We start from the raw sequence: 21,529 nt of genomic DNA, 5'->3' as shown, positions 1-21,529 counted from the left end.
CTTGGTTGGTAGTTGTTTAATTTTAGGGCATGGAACACATAATTCCAGGCTCCTCTTGGTTTAATTGTCTCTGCTGAGAAAGCTGAGGTTATTCTAATTGAGTCCCTTTATGGGTGATTGATCTTTTTCCCCTTGATATCTTCAAGGACTTTCTCCTTGGTCTGAATTTTCTCCTTGGTCTCCTTGATCTGTGCAGATTATAATGAGACAGTGAGATATCCTGTTCTGGTCTGGTCTATTTGGGGTTCTAAGTTTCTTGTATCTAAATAGGCCTATCTTTTTGCATGTTAGGGAAGTTCTCTGCTAGGATCCTGTTAAACAAATTTCTTAGACCATTAACTTCTGTCTCTAGGTGTTCCTCTACACCCATTGTCCTCAGATTAAACCTTCTGGTGGTGTCTTCCAAATATGGAATAGATCTATCATGTTTCTTGGATTCGTCTTGGTTAGTTGTATGTTTTTCTCTCTGTTATCTAGGCTGTCTTCAATCCCTGAGATTCGTTCTTCTGCTTGGTCTAACCTACTGTCCAGTTTTTCTACTCTGTTTTTTTTTTTTTTTTGGTTCCGGTTGTGGGGCCTGAACTCTGGGCCTGGGCGCTATCCCTCAGCTCTTCAGCTCAAGGCTAGCGCTCTACCACTTGAGCCACAGTGCCACTTCTGGCTTTTTTCTTTTTGCTTATATGGTGCTGGGGAATCGAACCCAGGGCCTCATGCATGCAAGGCAAGCGCTCTACCACTGAGCCACCTCCCCAGCCCCTCTACTCTGTTTTTATTGACTTTTCTTCTAATTGGTCGATTTTGGTGTCTTCCAATTCTCTGTTGCAGTTAAATTTTTGATCCTGTATGAACTTCTTTACTTTCTTTATTTGGAGACACTGTTTATACTCAAAACACTTAGTTGATTGGATATAGTTTTCTTGGACTTACATTCATCCCGTCGAGCTGCATTTAGCATTCCCTTTGTAGTCTGCCTGCAATCCTTGAGTTGTTTGTTTATGGATTCCATGAATGCCTCTATTGATCTTTGTCTATTCTCATCCTGCTCATCCAATTCCTGTATTACTCTTTGATTAGCTTTCTCAAGTTCACACTTCCTGTGTTTCTTTTTGGGTGTCCTCAGCCTGATCACACAATTCCTGTCTTTCTCTTTGATGTTCTCAACTGTCCATGCCATTCCTTTCTCTTTGACTGTTTTCAGCCTGCTCATGCAATTCCTGTGTTAAACTTTGAGTGGCTTTCTAACACTCTGGAGATTCCTGTAGTAATTCCTGGTTTGCTTCCTCTTGCTCCTTAACTTACCGAGTCCTTTGCAGGTTTTCACTCTTTTCATTCACCACGTTTACAGCAGTGATTGTAGAGCTTTTTGGGATCTCTTCTCTGTATTATTCATTAACTGTTTTGTCACCTGATTATCATGAGTGGCATTTGAGATACCCGGAATTGCCATTTAGGGGTTTTTTTTAGCGATTTTTCTGCCCATTTTGTATGAAAGTAACAATTTCCTTGCAGAGCACTATTTTAAGGCAAGCATCTTCCAAAGTCCTGGAGTTGCACAGTATCACCCAAAGTCCTGTAGTTGCACAGTCAAAATGGCTGCAGACACAATCTAGTTCAACAGATACAATCTATTTAACATCAAACAACTATGGACTAAAGAACTAAGAAGACCAAAGAGAGATTCAGCAAACCAGAAATTATTAGGTTTAGGGTAATTGTGGGGAAAAATACAATTAGAGGGACGTGGAGAGGTAAAAGGAGAGTGAAGTTAGAGGAATCCTAATCTCAGTGGGGAAATGGATTGAACAGAGTGAGAGCAGCGAGATTAAAAAAAAAACAAGAAAAAATGGAAAAACAAAAATTTATATTTAAGAAATGATACAGTTCAAATTATGTAAGTATAAAGAAATGATATTGATAGGAAAAAAGAATACGATGAGAGGATGGGAGAAATGAAAAGGAACATGAGTAACTAAAAAAAAAATTCTTAAAATTGGAGTATGTGAAATTTATATAGGTGTAAAAAATTAAACACTACTATTAAAAAGTTAAGCCTAAGAGGTTGTGAGTTGAGTAATACATTTCTGGATTAAGTATGTACACAATGGGGGATAAGGTCTAATAATCGATGATGGATAAATAGCTCATGATAAACAGAACACGTATATGTCTGGGAATAAGCAATTACGTTATGTAAAAAAAGAAAGAGAAAAAAAGAAATAAAAAGGAAAAAAAGGTCCAAAATATAAAAAGAGATTTAAAAAAAAAGCCCACAATCACACATATACGGGTAAAATACAAATTATGAGGGAAAAAAATAATAGAAAACATTTTGTTAAAAAATAAAAATAAAACAAGGTAGAAAAAAACAGTTCTGTGATTTTTTTGTGTGGGAGGAAGATCTTGTATCTCCCTATGTCCGTAACCAGGTTCCTAGTGGAGTCAGTGGTCTGCTTCTGTTGTTTGTTTTTCCTGCTGTTTGATTGGTTTCTTACGTTAGTTTGTTAGAGAAGACAAAAAAATGCTCTGCATTGCCCAGGATTTTTTTTATTCTTCCCCCAGGCTAGTTCAGAGAGAGGGAGATCTGCTTTGAGTACCACACAAAAGGGACATGGCTGTTTCCTCTAACATGGAGTTGATATGATATGGCCAGGTTCTAGGTAGGGTTGAGATTTTTCAGCAATCAGTAGCTTTTCCCTGAGGGGCTAGCTCCTGAAAAACTCACAGAGCCAAGCCTGGAGCCCTTCTCCTGGTTTATGTTTACTGAGTTTCAATTGTTTGCTAGGCTGTTGTGGGGACTGCAGAATCTGTTTCTGTTTCCCAGTGAAGAAAGACAGTCTTCTGGGAGTGAAGCTCCCTCTGCCTGGACAGGGTGATTTTCACTTGGGGGGAAATGATCCAGGTAGGACAGATCGGTTCCTGGGACCTGCTAAATGGCAGTTTTTGTATTCTTATAAGACCTGAGTTGGAGCTAGCTGCTTGGCAAGGCCTTTGTCAGTATCAAAGATGGAGATTTCTTGTGTGGGGGGGAGTGGCAGCCTTCTCACAGGTTCTCTGAGAGGAGTGAGGATGATGTCATGGTTGTCTTCATGCAAGACTCTTGTTTCCTGTGCAGTCCCTGGTCTGTGATCTTCAGCATGAAGATTTCTGCTCCTTTTCGGTTCTTACTGGTGGTGAGTAGAATCCACTGGCCCAAAGCATCTGGTGCCCATATTCCAGAACTTGTCTGTTGGTATGATGACCACGGCCACCATCTCCACCGCAGCCACTGCAGCTGCAACTACCAGCAAGTGCTCAGATCTGTCTCCTGGCTGGACTTTCCCTCTCTGGCCAAACTCTCTGCACTGTGATGGCAAAATAGGTGTGATTCTGTAGCCTAGGACTGGTCACTGGAACACTAAAACTGCTTTCTATGTGAGAACTTGTTTATCCTCCAGCTTCTCTTCCACCATCTTCCTCAGGTCTTCCGACATACAGAGGTTATAACTGGAGGTGGAGGGGAGGTACATAAAAAGAAACAAAAACATCATGCAGTACCTTACAGATACATTACAACAATAGCAGGACAGAAAAAATAAAACAACACTTCTGTAGTTATCTTGAGGTTCATTTCTCTTATCATCTTCTCTGACCTTTTCTGCTTGTCTCAGACATATACTATTTATTAGAAAAAAAGAAACTATGGGACTTATCTTTCTTGGGGCCTGGCTTACTCACTTAATATAATTTTTTTGTCTTTCCATTTCCTAACAAGGGCATTTCATTTTTCTGATGGTGTCATCGAGCAGTTTTGCCTCCTACTTTATTTTACCAATACCATCCCCTCATTCCCACCTCCGCAACTACACACCACCCTTGCCTTAACCCTTATTTTTAATTGTAAATTTCATTTTTTATGATCCTATGTACATCGCTTTGGAACATTTCTGCTTGTCCTAAATATACACTAGTTATTCAAAATAAGGGAAACAATGGACTGATATTTCTTTGCCCCAGGCTTACTTCAATCAATATAGTATTTTCTGAGTCTTTCCATTTCCAAAATATTGAGCAATATCATTCTTTCTGATGGAGGTATACAATTCCATTTTATATATATTCACCACATTTTCATAATCCATTCATCTACTGAGGAGCTTCTGTGGTGGTTCCAAAACTTAGCTATGGAAAATAATGGTGGTAGCTTTGGTATGGTCTTGTAAGTGATCATTTGGGTAAATGCACAAAAGTGGGATTGTTGGGTAATACAGGAGCTTTATGTGGAGTCTTTGAGGAACTCCATACTGCTTTGGGATACAGGTTGATCCATTTTAACAATGAAATATATAAGACACTATGTTGAAAATGAACTTTACAAATTTGGCTGCATGGCAAGTAGGAGTAGAAGGAAGGAGTTGGGTAGATGGGGAGGTAAAAGATATTAGGGGAAAAACATAGGAGGGAGTAACACTGCCCTATAGGAACTGAACTCATTACCTTATTCATATAACTGTAATCCCTGTGTAAAATAACTTTACAATAAAAAATGTGTGTTAAAAACGGAAGTATTAGCACAGTACCTATACGGTGTTCTCAAGCCCACGGTTGATATCCTGCCCAAAGTAATCTAAAAAGAGAATATTTGAAAATGTTTCTTCATGTTTTGTCATACAGAATCATCCTGATATTGCTGCCAAATTGGCTACTTGTCCCTTTAATGCTCGCCACCTGGTTCCACGAGATCAACTCACTGAACATATTGCAACTTGTATGGACAAAACTTCTCCTGAAGGTGATGTAGGTAAGCCTGATAATAAAACACAATCCAACTCAATGTAGGCCCTTTGCACCTGTATACTTCTGTGATGTTAGTTATCTCTTTGTTTGTAGATAACATCATATGGAATGAGAAACAATACAAGAGTTCTGAAAGTACATGGCAATATGCTTCCTCTGAGGAAGACTGGGATAAAGGTAAAAAGCTTGTTGAACTTTCTGCAATTTCCATTATTGAATCTCAACTTACTTTGTGCTGTTGTATGATTTCTTCCTTTAGGAGTGAAATTAAAAATCTTTGTTCAACTTGGATTGTCTTGTATGCTAATACCAATAACATATATGATAATATGCAGTCTTAACTGATTAAAAACCATGTCAAACATTTAAATGATATGTTTTTGCACATGGCTAAGGACTCATTCTTTTCAACCTTTATTATCCAGCTAAAAGTTTCTGGGAAGGCTCTTAAGGCCATCAACCTTGCTGTTTTTCTTTATCAATGTATAATGTTAGAGCCAATCTAAGCTAGCACCTCGATCAAGTATGTAATTCTCCCTTTGGCAGAATCCTTGGAAAATCCTAGCCCAAGTTTTGTTTGGGGCACAATCAAATCATCTGGCAACAACAGGTAAAGAAAATGGTTTTCTTGTGATGTCCTATTTTCTGATGAAATTCAAAGTAAAGAAATAGGATAAATGAATAAATGAATAACAAACTCTGTTCCATATACCCATATATTGTGCTCACTACAAATGAAGTTTGGATTGCTCTCTGTAATTGGTGGAAAAAGTCATATATAGTTTCACTAGGACCAATAAGATTGCAATCACCCAAATTACTTCAAATCAGAATTAGATTATCTGAATATTCTTCTCATTCTGTTATAATCAATTTAAATCTGGGAAGCCATAGATAACAGTATTATGTTGGGCCAACCTTTTTATAACCATTTTTATGAATTCAGGATTCACTCATCACATCAATTATGATAGTGTAAATGGAAGTATCTTCAACTGGTAATTGATAAATGTACAGACTTATGGGTGGGTTACCATGTCTTCCTTCTGAAATTCATTAATGAATATTATAGGAATGTCTATCTGATTTAAATTTTCTCCATAAATTAGTATAAAATCTTTGAGGAGATTCTTGAGATGATTTACAATTTGCACTTTGCAAAGATACATATTAATAAAATGTATTTAGAACTGTATTTTATCAGCAACACATACATGGATTTCATCTTTCACATTTCTGTATGAAGTATAAATACACATTGGATATGATATAGATTGGAAATTCAAAATTAGCTCTGCAACTACAAAAGTTATGCTATCTCTTTGTGAGTAGTTATGACATTGTTTAAAGAAGTTTAGTTGCTAGAATGAACTTGTCCTTCTAGAGTCAGAAAATAGATTATATTTTTGATTGTATGGAATTTGAAAACATCAAGTCTCTCTGACATGGTAAGCTGGCAAATATAGGAAAAAGCGAAGAGTAATAGGCTTTTCTTGGAATTCTTTATGAGCCTTTATTTAATTTTGAATCATGTAATTAGTCTCGCTTGCCAATATGAGACCTCTTTCTTTTTATAACTGAGACAATAGATTCTAGATGTATTGATAATATTAAGAATTTTCTCATCTGATCAGTCTAGAAAAAAAATAAAAAACAAACTTATTCAACATAAGACCAAGGTGAATTTATGTGAGCCTGTCATCACAGTCAGGCCTCATATATTCTTCCTGTGAAAACGTAGTAACCATACTAAGAATTTATCTTCAATTGTCTGCTGTATGTCAAACGTATTATAATATTATGTGAAGGATGAATTGGCAGTTTATATGGTGAAGAAATTGTTGAGAATGAGTAATAGTAATAGATAAATTCACGCTTTTATCTGATGATAATTTGCTAATTCATGAATATTATAGCGAGGAATAAAACTCATCCTGTCTACAAACTGAACCTATTAATTTAGTATTTGATCAACAGAATACATTTATTCTTTGGGTTAGAGTGTTTCTCATCCTCTGTCATGCAGCTGAAAATGAATATGTCCTGGGAAACAATTCTGAGGTAGAAAACCACACTTGAGCCAGGTCCGATATTAATGTTAAATCTTGCATCTCATGTGTTTGTAACTACAGATTAATGAAGTGAAAGATGTTTTGCAGATTCATTTCTGGAGTTAATTCCTTTGAATTCGATAGTATAGAGATCATTCTCCTTAAGGAAAACCATGGTTACTCATAGACCTGCCGTGTGCATGAATGTTGGGAACAAAGACGATCAAAAATCTTCAGTACACTCTGGATAACAGAGAAAAGAAATGTGTTACAGGTTGCTTAGGGACCTTCGTAAGAGGCTGAAATCTGAGGATCAGATCTCAGGAATATTTGTCAAACTCTCATCAACAATTAACTATCTAAAATCTGGGAGTGTCTCTCAAGCTCAAGTGGTAGAACAATTGAGCTCTGAAGAGCTCAGGGACCATGCCCAAGCCCAAAGTTCAATCCCAATGACCAACAAGAACAATAACCAAAGACAGGAATGTAATGTAATATGCATCAACAATGTCCCATACTCCCTGGTATTTTCAAAAATCTCTGAATTTTTTCCTTCCACATAAGAGCTAGTTAGATTTTATTCACTCCCAACTCATAATATCATGTGTTGTCTCTATGAATTTGAGAGTAATGTTTAATGGGGCAGTGATATTTCCTTACTTCATTGGTTATTAGAACACATAATGTGACCCAATGGGATTACTAATTCTCTTCCCTTATGCTAATATGTCTTACTTATGGAATTATAATTTCTCTTGATCTAAACAATAGATAAGAGTAAAGAACCTGAAAATTTATGAGAATCTGTGACAGTGTAGGAGACCAGGCTAATTGTTGATTTGCTCTTCAAGATTTATACAACCCTAGCTTTGCCATTATAGGTGTATATATATATATATATATACATATATATATACATATATATATATATATATACACACACACAAGCAAATATATATGTATATTTACATATATTTATGTGTGTGTGAGCTGATTTGTGTTTGTAATGAGATATTTCTGTTACCTGTCCATTTGTAGATGCAAATTTTGTGTCTGTATGTGTACAAACTAAAATGGTGTACATTTTTTCCTACTCTGATTCAACACCTATAAGTCGATGCTGGGCACATTACTTTGTTTTTTGTAATTGGAAAATGAGGGTATTTTTCCTGCCTTCAATTCTTGATTTTGCTCAATCATGACAAAAATTAATCACAGGTTATCACGGATTTTTTCATGTGTCTTCGATTGATCCCTACGCTCGATCCAAGTGATATTTTCCAAACGTTGGTATGTCTGTGGCATATAATTCTCATAACCATACATATTTGAGAAAGCAATGTTAATGTAGGAAGGTTACCCTAAGTTAATGGAAATTTTCTTTTTTTTAAATTTAATTTTTTTGTGAACATACTGTACAGAGGTGTTACAATTACATGGGCAGGATAATGCATACATTTCTTATCAAGCATTGCAGCCTCCTCCTTTTATACCTTTCACATCCCTTCCCTACCTTCCCCCTACCTCCCCACCACCCAATCCTCCCTCCTTTCCCCTGCCCCCGCACCAACATTGTAAAGCTCATTTTTGACGTGGCCTTGTACTTCTCATTGTTGCAACAGGTCCACCTGTATTGGAAATTTTCTATGTTCATTTCATAGTCCAATGTTTCAATGTTCATACTGAAAGATGACATGCATGTTTGTCTTAAAGGCTAATTATTTTTCTGAACTGCTGAATATATTTACCTGATACCACTTCACAACGTAATTGTGACTTCACAATAGCATTTGTTTTTCCACACATAAGAATGGAAGAGCCGTTTATTTGTTTGAGGCATAGAATATGTCTTGTAACTGTACCTGAAGGTATTTGTATGGCATCCCTTCATATTTTACTTACCTACCATAAAGCATGTATCTTTTGGTAGGATAGATCTCATAAAACAATTCCTCTTTGTGGTTTGTTTTTATGCATCCATTCACAACTATTGAAATTGAGTGTTAAGTTCATTGCAATAACATTATATAGTAAAACCACTATGGATTTTCTTCCTATTTTTCTGGATGCATGATACATCCATGGTTATATTACAAGAAATCTCGTTCAGAAACTGTGCCAAGATAGTGCTGAGCCTGAATGGGTGACAGAGTAAATTTTGAAGAACTGGAAAATAATCGCTGAAATATGAGATTGACTAGCGTCACATTTCAAATGTGCAATGAACTTTGAATGTGTTGAGGCAGAGAGTGTCCAAGTGTAATTTGTGAGGTTTGTATACAATGATCAAATTTCAATGGAAAGGGAAGTGGAAGTAAGCATGAAATTTTTTGAAAGTAGCTAATGATGTGTTCTCATTAGTTTTTGAATATTTCTCGAACTGCAAGTGAAGTTCTTGTTTATATGCAAATTACAAAACTACATATTCTAGTGTTTTCCACAGAGAGTAAAATAATATTTTTTTCTATTTCTTTGCAGGAATCATTCTATGAACAAACCATGAGATCAAACCATTTCTCATTGTTTCATTTACATTTTACATTTATTAATATATTGTGATGCTCACTGAACCAAATGAATTAATTTTAACTTCTACTAACTATTTAATCTCTATTCACCCTTATCTTGAATCCAGAAGCAAAGCCGGGTGTTTATGTCCTTATTGGAATTCACCATGTCACTATTCACATAGACATGTTAATGTTGGAATATAGAAACTCCAATAATTACATCAAAATCTACATTTGTTTACCAATAGAGAACAAATCATAATTCATTATTCATTGTCCTTAAATTTTCCTGTGAATATCATCTTCCATTTCATATATTGATATAATTGGATATATTGGCATAATAAATACATAAAAACTGTAATGGTATTAGTCCTCTTATAAAAATCTTATACCAAATATGTATTCCCATATAAAATGACCATTAAATTTCAAAAGGATTTTTCAATCAACATTCTGAAGTATAATTCTTACTATAAAGCTTCTCATCCATCTCAATAATTTCCAAGTGTAATCTCATCTAAACAAGGATTCTTGGAGTTCTTTCCAAACATGTGGCAGAAAAAAACATAATGTATGTGTACACAAAATAACACTCAAAACGTATTCTTTTGAGGGGGCAAAGTGCAGTTTGTGAAGATAGCATGATTTTGTGCCAAAAATGTGTTTTTGTTTTGTTTTTTACGGCATGCGGATATTCAACTTTGGCATTCTAAAATGTTCCAAGAAAGAGTGGACTGTATCTATAGAGTGTAATAAAAACACTTTTATGGAATCATATTTGATGACTATGTTCATATTCAATTTGTGTGTAATTTTCCCCACATGTATATGCCTCCACCCATTTATAGTAGACTTGGAACTGTGGTACAAAACATTCCTCATTCAAAATGGAATAATTTTTGAAGGATTTTTAGGAAGATCAACTTTGTAAAAATTGTTGGTAAGATTCCTATGCAATACATATTTGAATCTTTTGGGTACAGATGAGGAAGTTAAAGATGTGAGAATGTGGCTCATACTTATTATTCGTGTTGAAATGGGAGAGTTTCTTTGTATGGGCTTATTTGTGCACCTACTGTATAATTGCAAGTGTTTCTTGGTTTTTCTTCAGAAATTGTGAGCAGGAATGAATTCAACACTAATTTGGGAAGAATAGTTTGGAATCTGTAGACTCAGGAAAACCTGAGTGTACAGAGTGATTATAATTACGTATGTAAGGAATTGACTCGCTTTCGTGTTACATGTTACCTTAGCCCTCATTTTCCTTACACTTTATTCTACATCAAAACTCCACCGCCTTTGTTGTAAATGCCATTTCCAACATATTCTTGTGAGGAATTTTGTGGCATTGGTTCACCCGTTGTCCTCAATCTCAAAAATTTTTGATTCCTCTTCTTTGCCGTACTCACATTAAAGTTTATATAGTCCATAGGCTAACAAATTCAAATATAAAGACAAGAAGGGGGTAATCCTATAAAAAATAAAGGAAAAAAGCAAGAAATAAGAATCAGTTTTACATAGTATTTATTTAAATTACCAACAATGATAAACCTCATGTTTCATGTTTTTTTTTTTTTTACCCTGATTTTTCTTACGCTAATCTTCTTGTTCATATACACATAGCAATTAAGCTCTTGCAATCCTCTTTGGATGACACTGGATACATAACGATTAAGACAAAAGAAAGTAGGGAAACTATATTTTAAATGCCAGTACTAAGGATAAAAATTGTGATTCTTCATAAGGTAAGTTAAATATAAGCAGGGTAAATGCAGTAAGACGAAAACAATATTCAATAAATAGTTTTGTAATACTCAATAAATTCCTATAAAAGCTGAAAGTTAGATTATATGTCAATCTGTATCAGAACACTTTCCTAATGAATCAGACCTCGAGGTTAAACAAATTACTCAGAATGGAGGAAATAGAGAGATACTAGGTCTCGTAGAACAGGTTGAAACTTTCTCATTGCAAATGCACTAATCCATCAAGTCAAAGAAACGTTAGACCAACTATTTTTCTTGAACCTACACAGATTCTTTATAACAAAGGACATAACTAAGTAGGTAAATAAAAAGCCAAAAGACTGGGAGAAGATCTTCACTAGCCAAGAAAGAAAAAGGGTCTTAGAGCTGAAATATAATCAAAATTCAACAAGTCAAATATCCCCCAAAAGAAAACTCTGAACAATAACCCCACTCTATTAAAAGACGTTAAATATTTAAAGAGAGACTTCACTGATGGCTAATTGAGAATGGCCAAAGGACATATGAAGAAATGCTCAATGTCTCTGACAATAAAACCAAGCCAAATAAAGTCAACACTGAAATTCCACCACATTCCATTAGAATGGCAAAGTGACTGAGTAGAGGATTGGATCAGAAAATGTGGGGTATAAACACAATGGAAATCTATATTCTATTATAAATAATGGCATAGTGCCATTTGTAAGGAAATGGAGAAACTTAAATATATAACATAAAGTAAAGGGTGTAGAACCAAACAAAGAGGCTCCATGGTTTCTCTTATTTCTAAAAAATGGTATATGTCCATTTTAATCCTAGCAGAGGATTACAATAGCTTAATAGTAATATACATGTGACCATAGAATATTAGCTAAACAAAATAAACTGAAACACAAAATCAGTTGGTTTCTCTTTCTTGATTTTTAAAAATGTTCTATGTGAAGGTATTTCTCTGTACTTGCCTTTTTTCCTTTATTTTCCTGTGTTTTCTAAAATGTTGTCACTGTATTTGATTTTGGTACACACTGTATTCCATGTAAGATAATGAGAATTAGGCATAGGATGGGCAACTACCAAATCTGAGACAAAGGATAATGGGCGAACAATATAAGAACAATTCCAACAAAACTACATGTTGGGGATAAACATTACACCTGCTGAGAGAGGATAGAGATTTTAGGCCAAAAAACAGTAAAAATGAACGATGGGTAAAAACATGATGAGACAAGTACTCATTTATTGCTTACATATGTAATTCAAACCCCTCTGTACATCACCGTGACAAGATTCCATTAGAAAGAAGAGTATTGATACATACACTCTTCTCAATTCTCATTAATTTACATGTAGATACTTAAGTCGATGGGTTTGTATTACATAATCATACATGTGAAAATGGTTCTGATTTCTTGACGTTCCCAAAAGCACACAGGTTTCCCTAGTTCACCAGGTTTCAAAGCAAGTTTGACAAATTAAGGTTGTAATCGTTTTTGTTCAAATATCTCTGTAGGAATCCAAAGAGTCATTTGAAATTGCAAACCAGGAGGTCCTGATGCTCAAATATGCTCTGATGAAACCCTCACATTTTTACATGTATCATAAATGTAAGCAAGACTCTCCCATGTGAAACTTCCTCATCTATAGTCAGATACTTCAACTCTTTTGATTACATAGGAATCTAACCAGTAATAAATATTTTTTGGCAAGGGAGATCTTCCTAAAATATACTTGAAAGTTTATTCCACTTAGCAATAGGAATGTTATGGACGAGGAATGTAAAATGAACTAAAAATTGGTGGAGGGTATATAAATATTTGTGGCAATTTATACACAAGTCGAAAAAAACATTCATCCGATATCATTTCATGAACTGATCTAGAGTGACAATCAATAATTTAGATTAATCTTCCCAGAACATTTTAGTAATATAGCGGAAAATTTCTTAAATGATGCCTAGATTCTTGTATAATAAACCACAGATTCTCTGTACAAAATATGTCCTCTAAAACTAATAAATGTCGGTTGTTTACACTCCTGCAAGAATCTATTTTTTTTTCCATTTCACAAACAATGGGAAGAAGTCACAGATTTCTTCTGAACATTAGATGACACATGAAAAATATGTAGATGATTTCGAATCTTCTGTCTTGAGAAATACGTTGCAAAATTAGGTGGTTTAAAAAATCTGTAAAATTTTCCTACCCATTCTTCCTTTTGGAACACAGAAATTAATGGGGAATTTGTAGTAGGAACCACATATTTAGTTTTCTTATATTTTTATTATATTCTAAATTATTAATAAGTGAAATGGAACGTATTTCTCCCAGACACATGTAACTATTGTGAGGGGTCAACTTACATTTAGAATTTAGGAAACAGTCCATTCCTCAGGTTGCTTTCTTCATCCAACAACCTAGGCGTCCTAAGTCATTGGCACTTGGCTAAATCCAAGTTGTTGCTGAAAAACTCGCTTATGGCTTGTTTGCCCTTCAATCTCACATTTGTTTTGATTGAAAATCTCCAATTAGGCACAATTAATCATTGTGTAAAATAGTCAAGATTCTTGATTCCCACAAAGATAAGAAAAAAGCTGATTCTTTTATAGCTGACTTGACAATTCTTTGTAACTCATGTCCCAGTCATTACAGGACAAACAGTGATATAACTTTTGCATTCTCAGGAGAGACAATTCCAGATTCCATGTTGGTATCTCAATATTCCCAAATATTACTTTGTACATTGTTAAATATCTACTGTCATTAAGATGTTTATGGAAGACTCTTGATAGTACATGCACATTGTTAAGAAATCAAGATATATATAAGAAAAGGCCATTAAAATCACACATTCTGCCTCACATTGAAACTTGTAATGAGATTGAGATGTTTTTGAAGGAAAATTTTGAATTAATAGATTCTGAACTTCTGCAGAGCTCTCTATACAATTCCTGCAAAATTGTCATCTCATCATAAGGCAGTGAGTAATTTGAAACACTTCTGCCAAACACTATGCTTTCTAGACCTTCCATGTTACACAGAAATATTGCAAATGCTTCTCTTCTGTCTTTTTTTGGTCTGTCTTGGCGTTTGTACTGTGAACTTGAGCATTGTCTCTGCACACTTGAGCTCAAAGCTTGAACTCTGCCCCTTGAGAGAGACCACCATTTTCAGTTTTCTGGTGGTCATTTAAAGAAAAACTCTCATGGACTTTACTGCACATGCTTGCTTTGAACCTTGTCTTCAGATCTCACCTTCCTGAGTACTTAGGCTTACAGGCCTGAGCCACTGGAGCTCAGCTGTTCTTACACTTCTCTAATCATATACTATAGTAGTAACTTAAAAATTATGCACAGATATTTAAACAACATCGAAGAAATTTCACAGCATCTCCGAAGAGAAAATTTACAATGAAGTGTTCCAGTCCACTTTGATGTTGCTTCCTCCTGAAGATGAAATCTAGATATAAATGAGGAAGGAAAAGGAATATTATCAGAGACATGTAGATCTAAAATCAATAACCACATTCACAAAATATTGAAGATATTGTAGGAAAATCATCTTTCATTTGGACAGCATTAATTTAAGTGAGATTACATTGATAGCCAGCGTTTTTCATTTTTAACCATTGTATCATGAAAAAAGATATACCTCTAAAAGGGTGCTAATATTTACCTCTTTGTAATAAGATTAGACACAGTTTCTACACTCTATTTACTATGTACACAGTGAAATATATTTCTCATCTAATAGTCCCTTTCTGAAGACACTTATGTTGTAAACAATTACTTTTATTCAAGACTGGACAAAACTCGTTAATTCACAACAGTCACTATTCCTCACAATCCCCACATATATCCTTCTAATCCTCATTTAGAAACGAATTCAATACCTGCATCAGAAAGAATGACATCACCCCATTTGTTAGGAAATGGAAAGACTTGGAAAAAAATTATATATTAAATTAAGTAAGCCTGGCCCAAAGAAACTTGGGTCCCATCGTTTCCCTTATTTACAATAAATTGTATAAATCGAGGAGAGGCAGAAAAGTCCAAAAGCTATGTACATATGACCATACAAGAAGATGATAAATGAAATGAATCCCTAGATAGGGACACTACTTGTTTCTAATTTCTTGCTATTGTTTTTAATAATTCTAAATTGTTCTAGGTGATTTATTTGTTTCTCTTGTATGTTCTTCCCCCAAGTTATATCCCCTGTTTTCACTGTATTTGATTACAGTGCCCTGCGTCTTTTATATACATTTTTCTAATTTGTGTAGGGAAGAGATATAACAAATGCTAGAACAGGATACTGGTTGATGCATTGTAACAATGACATGTATAAGACATTATATTGAAAAGCAACTTTAAAATTTAGGGGTGGAGGTAGCTGAGGAAGCGGGGAGGCAAGGGATTGTAGTGGAAAAACAAAGGAGAAGGTGGTAATGCTCGACAGGAAATGTACTCATTAGCTTACTCATGTAATTGTAACGCCTCTGTACACTATTGTTACAATAATTTTTTTAAAGGAACTGAAGTAGTTTCTGCTGCCTCTTAGTCCAGTGGAAGAGCATCTTAAGTATTGGATAAATGACATGATAGTGATAAAACCTTCTGCATATGAGTACATGTCTTCAGTAGGTGATCAAGAAATTTGAGGAATCACTAGGAAGTAAAGACTTATATTGCCCTATATGCACACAGTTTTAGGTCTAATTTATAATATATGAATTTCGATTTACGGTTCTTCTAAAAACTGCCATAAAAATAAAACCTGCACTGGCAATTAGTGCACCAATCAAATGAGACAGAAGGGTAGATACATCAAATAGATATAAGCAGTGCAATCTATTAATATGTAAGTTAGAAGGGGTAGGAAAGCCACCGCATGTCCAATTCTACTGAACATTAGCAGAGTTCTGGAAATTCTAAAAGGGAAAAAATAGAGCATGCTGTGAGACCTTTGTTTTTTATCATTTGTACCTGCAGGGGAGCATTGACTTGCCATAAGGTTAGATGATGTTCAATAAACTGAGTAATCATGACAAAGATATTATGGTTCTATCAATGATATCGTAACTGTAGCCCCATCCTAAAGGCATACTGCAAGCAAGTGACCACTGCTGTTGTTTTGACACCTATTCATCTATAGACAGGTTAAGGTTTCCTGCTCTGCTTGGCTGTTTACATTGACACCCATCAGATAGGTTCGATTTATTTTCAATCTCCTAGTGTGTTCTAACTAATATTTTTCACCACCGTCTCATACATAAAAAAAAACAAAACACATACTTGGTCTTAAGTATCTTGAAAGTCAGTGGTTTGGTTTCTCGCAGGTTCAGTGTCCTATTCTATTTCCTATATTTTTCTGTAACGCCTAGCAACTAACAACATAATTAAAATGTTTTCTCCCTGTGGAAGTACATTTGAAATCTCTGAAAGTGAGTCTAAATATTCCCTCACTTTCCCCACATTTACACATTAATTCTTTCATAAGGACTTGATAAGTCAGACTTCCTGCTGTTAATCAAATTTCTAGACTCTACTATAGTTTGGGTAAACGACATGATACTGGTAAAGGGACCTTCATAGTTCTACTGGTCCAGTATGTGATTCAGAATTTTGTGGAGTAAGTTTCAATTTTTTAATGCTGTAATCCACAATCTAGAAACAAACCAGTCATCAAATTATAAAATGTTCAATTTCTCTATATGAGAAAATTGGTTTCAGAGTATCATGTTGACATTTCTGCAAATTTGGCTGTGTCATCTCAATGTTCACCATTGAGTTCCATGGAATTAAACCAATAAGCATATACTATGTTCAATGGAACAAAAGTTTAAAAAGGAAAGTATATTTAAGCTTCATTTCTAGCACAAGTCCTACAATAACATAGCCCCTTAAGACCTTTGCAATCTTTGATGATTATTTCCCTGCTCATGTAATCAACACTTGGTAACATGGCAATGTCCTTTCTCCTAGGATGACGGAGTTTAATATAAGAAGCTCCTTTAGTTTTCCATTTTTTGTTGGGAAAATACTGTACAGATGGGTTATTATTACATGAGCAAGGTAATGGTACATTTCTTATTAAGCATTGTTACCTCCTCCTCTGTTTTCCATTACCATCTTTCCCATTTTCCCTCTGCTCCCTGCTAGCCCCTGACCAACACCCCCCACCCCAGGGACCAAAGTTGTGAAGTTCATTTTTTGACATAACATCTTGTACAACAATCTCATTTTTGCAGTGGGTCCACCTGTATCCCTATTCAAACAATTTGTTTCATGCATAAATCTCTCTTTAACTAATGATGATACCTTTATCTTCCATGTTCATGCATTGAATATTTTGCTCAATAATTTTATCCTTACAAGTGTAAATCTTTAAATCCTATCATCCTATCACTTGAAGTCTAGCAATTCTAACCAAAGTGAACAAAAAATTTCTACAAGAGGCATTTTTAAAATTTTCTTCTTGAAGCTTTACAACTATTTGTAATTACTTTTTAGTTCGCTGTTTCATGGTAATAGTTTAGTTTCTTTAATACACCTGTTTATATCCTGCTCAAAGTAAAATATGACAGCAAAGTGCCTGAACTCAAGCCTCATATAGCATCTAAAATGAATGTCTGTATCTTACATAGCAATTATGGTTGGGTATACCGTAGCGCCAAATTTGGGAACACAATGAAATACTGTCACAACAGGCAACTGAAATGTAGTTTTCATCAGGATCTCATGTACCTGGTTGAGAAGAAAATAAACCAACTATATAAAATGTCTAACAAGTGTGCTGTTCTCAATAAAGTTCTTCCTTCCTAACGGTCAGCACCTTTTTGTATTGACCGCTGATTCTCTAATTAAAGACAAACAATCTATGTGGGGTGATGACCACTATCACCAGAAGATTTTAAATGCAATGAGTATAACAAAAATCCTTCTCATTCTTGGTTGAACAATTTCTATTTTCAAGAGGGAATATCTATATATTCCTACATTTTAAACTCTTTACACTTTTCAAATTTACTCATCAACTCAATGGGAATGTCCAAGTAAACATGGAAATATTTTTCTGATTTTCTCTGATCAATCCTTTTATCCTATTAGAATCAATGAAATATTGTTTATATATTTTTGAAAAAATTACTCTGAATTTTAAATAAATGTCTATACTTTCTATATAAAAGATAAAAAATTGTATTGAGTGAAGAATATTCACATGATCGTGATCACCTTACAGAAGTATACTATTTATAATTTTGTAGTGTGAGAAAAAGATTCTGAGTGGAACTATATCTAGAAACAAAGGAAGGAAACCCCTGGTGACTCGTTGAGGAAGACAATGTCTGAGAATTACTCTTCATTTTCTCATTTGACAATTATAAACTTTTCATGGATCAGTAAGTTGAACAGCGCACCTAATTATATGAGTATATTTGCCAGTGTCATTTTCTAATTTAATGTACCTTTAGATCTACCCATTAATAATTAGGTTATTTATTTCCAAACTAGAGAAATACATTTGATATTATTTTATATTTAAATAAATGCCCAGCATTTAAATAGGACTTATTTGAATTCCTTTGTCAAAATACATCCATTTGAACATTTTACCCATGATTTTAACCTGATTTTCATTGACTCGATTGCAATTTAAATAACTATATGCTGAATGGAATCAGAGGAATCTTTTTTTTTTTAATTTTCTCTACTAATTCTATCCAATTTACTATGAATATATATGATTTTATATGTAAGTATACAGATAATTATTCTTAAATTGTTGTTGAAGACACAAACACCAGCGGATATTTCTGACTTGGTTAAAATCATATATTTCAACTTAGCAAGAATATTGTATTATATTAGGAATTGTTAAGAAAATTATCAAAATGTATGCATGCTTTGCTTTACTGTAAACAATATTCCATTCATTTTTATTAAGTTTTGCTCATGAAGAGGATGCTTCCTTTTCTGTATACCTCTTAAACTATGAAACACCAAATTAGGATATTTGATATCTCAATGTAATTTCACATGTACCATACAGAGTTGCACAGTGGCGGTGGTATGATAATTTTCAAATCATGTTCTTTGTACATAAATAATCTAATGTTCAAAATGATGAGAGCAATGAAGTATTTTTTCATAATGGTTGTGTATACACTGCCCTACTAGACAATGAACTATTGTGTAACCCAGCCACAACCTAAATCCAAATTCTTTCAATGGAAAAATTGTCAAAATTCTGCATCAGTCTTCATTGGACTGGGAGTATATAATGTTGTGTTGCTTCAAGTACATGCACAAATCTATTAGTTCTAAATCTTACAATAGCTCAAATGTAATTAAAGTGTATCGTGTTTTGTTATTTTTCAGAGTTCATTCGTATTAACTGGTCTTCTATAGTTGAATGAGTTTGGTGTAAATCAGTCAAGGCACAGGAAGATGTGAGGAAGGAATGAAATATTTTTGAAGCTAGGATTCCTTCCTGGAGCAACTTGTGTTAGTAACATGATGCATATTCTATTCATTCTTTTTTTTATTTATATCCCCACTAGCATTTGATTATGTTTTTAAAATTATTTTTATTGTTATCATTTGATTATGTTTTTAAAATTATTTTTATTGTTATCATAAGAGTGATGGACAAGGATGTTACAGTTATAAAATTCAGGTAATGATTGCATTTCTCTTTGGACAATGTCACTCCTCTAGGCATTTTTTTAATTGTCAAAATACTGTTTCAGTTACATGGACAAGATAACGTATATATTTCTTATCAAGCATTTTTGCTTCCTCTTTTGTTTCCCCTTCACTTCCCTTCCCATACCCTCCTCTCTCTTCACCCGATTCACCTCCCCCCACAAAAGTTGTACATCTCATTGTTGCAATGGATCCACCTGTATCCCTATTTAAACGATTTATTGATTTCCTTCCCCTCCAGAAATTATACCAACATCAAATACAGTGAAAGCAAGGTTTTTACAATGGGGGAGAGACATACAAAGCAACAAAGAAATCATGTTATGAATATGTTAGAAACATTAGCATGAAAGACAAAAAAACTTTCCTTTGTTGCTGTGTATGTCCCTCTATTCATTCTCTCAGTGTGAATTTTTGGTGGGGCAATGTGTGTTTCTGTGTGTGTGTGTGTGTGTGTGTGTGTGTGTGTGTGTGTGTGTGTGTGTGTATTTGTGTGTGAGAGTATAGCTAAATTGTTTTAATCAGATACTAGGTTGTGAAATCAAACTAAAATATGTGACCATCGTAAATGATCATTTGGTAAAATTGTTATATATTGGACACAAGAATAATTTTTTTTAGGCTGGAAAAGTGGCTTAATATTAGACTTTTTGCCAAGAATGCATGAGGCTCTGGGCTTGATTGCATAGCACCACAATAGGTGAAAAATCAAGAAGTCACGTTGAAGCTCAACTTGTAGAGAGCTAGCCTTGAGCTGAAATATTGAAGGACAGTGCCGAGGCCCAGAGTTCAGGCCCAAAGACAGACAAAATAATTAGATTTTTATAAGAAGAAAAAAGCTGACAAATTCGAGCAATAAGTACCAGTCTTTTGTAACATCTTCCTCATTACCATAATCTACTCCAACCCATTTGACCTCTAATAACTAAACATTTCAAGAAATGGTATATGCAGTATCCCAAAGGGGACTGTTCTACCAGTGTTTGTTTCAGACCTTAGCTTTATTAAGTAATTATAGCAATATTCATAGTCAATTTGGTATGTTTATTGTGTCCTAGTATGTGATTCTTTGGGTCATGCAAAGAAATAGGATTCCTGATTGATAGAGGAGCTCTGTTTTTAATATATTAGGAACCTCTAGAATTCTTTCCAAGGTGGTTGAACCTGTCTAAATTAATACAACAGACTAGCAGCATTTCCATTTGGTCATATATGTACCAGCTCTGATATTATTTCTTTTTTTAACAGGAATCAATATGAATCTTAGTGTAGTTTTCATTTACATTCTTTTATTCCTGGAAGTTGTTTCAAATTTGCAGTCAAACTTGATGTTAAAGCAAGGAAGTTCCTTTGCTTTATATTAGCAATCTTATAGGGTAAGAAGGATGCATTTGCTACCTGAGAAAGCTAATACTAACCATTACTATTAGAAATATCGATTCTTTTTTCCTTAGTAGGTATTTGTATATTACTAGCCACATTCAAGAAAAACAGATGATCATAACAGATAGGATAATAGATTAAAATCTTAAAAGAGACATCACTAATATAAAACATATTAAATTAAATAGAAGTTGCATCAAAGAGGATAAAGAATTTAAGGTTACATTCACAAAACTCAACTGTGAGGAAAGAATAATTATTAGCCATTGTATTCAAAACAGTACACTTGAATTTTCGGTTGAACGAATATCTTACCAAATTTAAAGAAAAAAATCCAAAGAGACTTGAAGATGTGTCACT

The 21,529-nt window shown here is 34.3% G+C and overlaps 1 non-coding gene across 1 annotated transcript; it reads right to left on the bottom strand.

Annotated features, from left to right (window-relative positions):
* Positions 1-681: 681 nt before the first annotated feature.
* On the bottom strand, positions 682-750 carry Trnaa-ugc. The gene has a single exon. It is a non-coding gene; the product is annotated as a tRNA-Ala (tRNA).
* Positions 751-21,529: the final 20,779 nt, after the last annotated feature.

The sequence above is a fragment of the Dipodomys spectabilis genome, unplaced genomic scaffold, assembly GCF_019054845.1.
Source record: "Dipodomys spectabilis isolate Male_0828 unplaced genomic scaffold, ASM1905484v1 ptg000319l, whole genome shotgun sequence".
In the NCBI taxonomy this organism is placed as follows: domain Eukaryota; kingdom Metazoa; phylum Chordata; class Mammalia; order Rodentia; family Heteromyidae; genus Dipodomys; species Dipodomys spectabilis.
The sequence above is the reverse complement of the archived record's forward strand: the minus strand, read 5'-3'. Positions and strand labels throughout refer to the sequence as shown.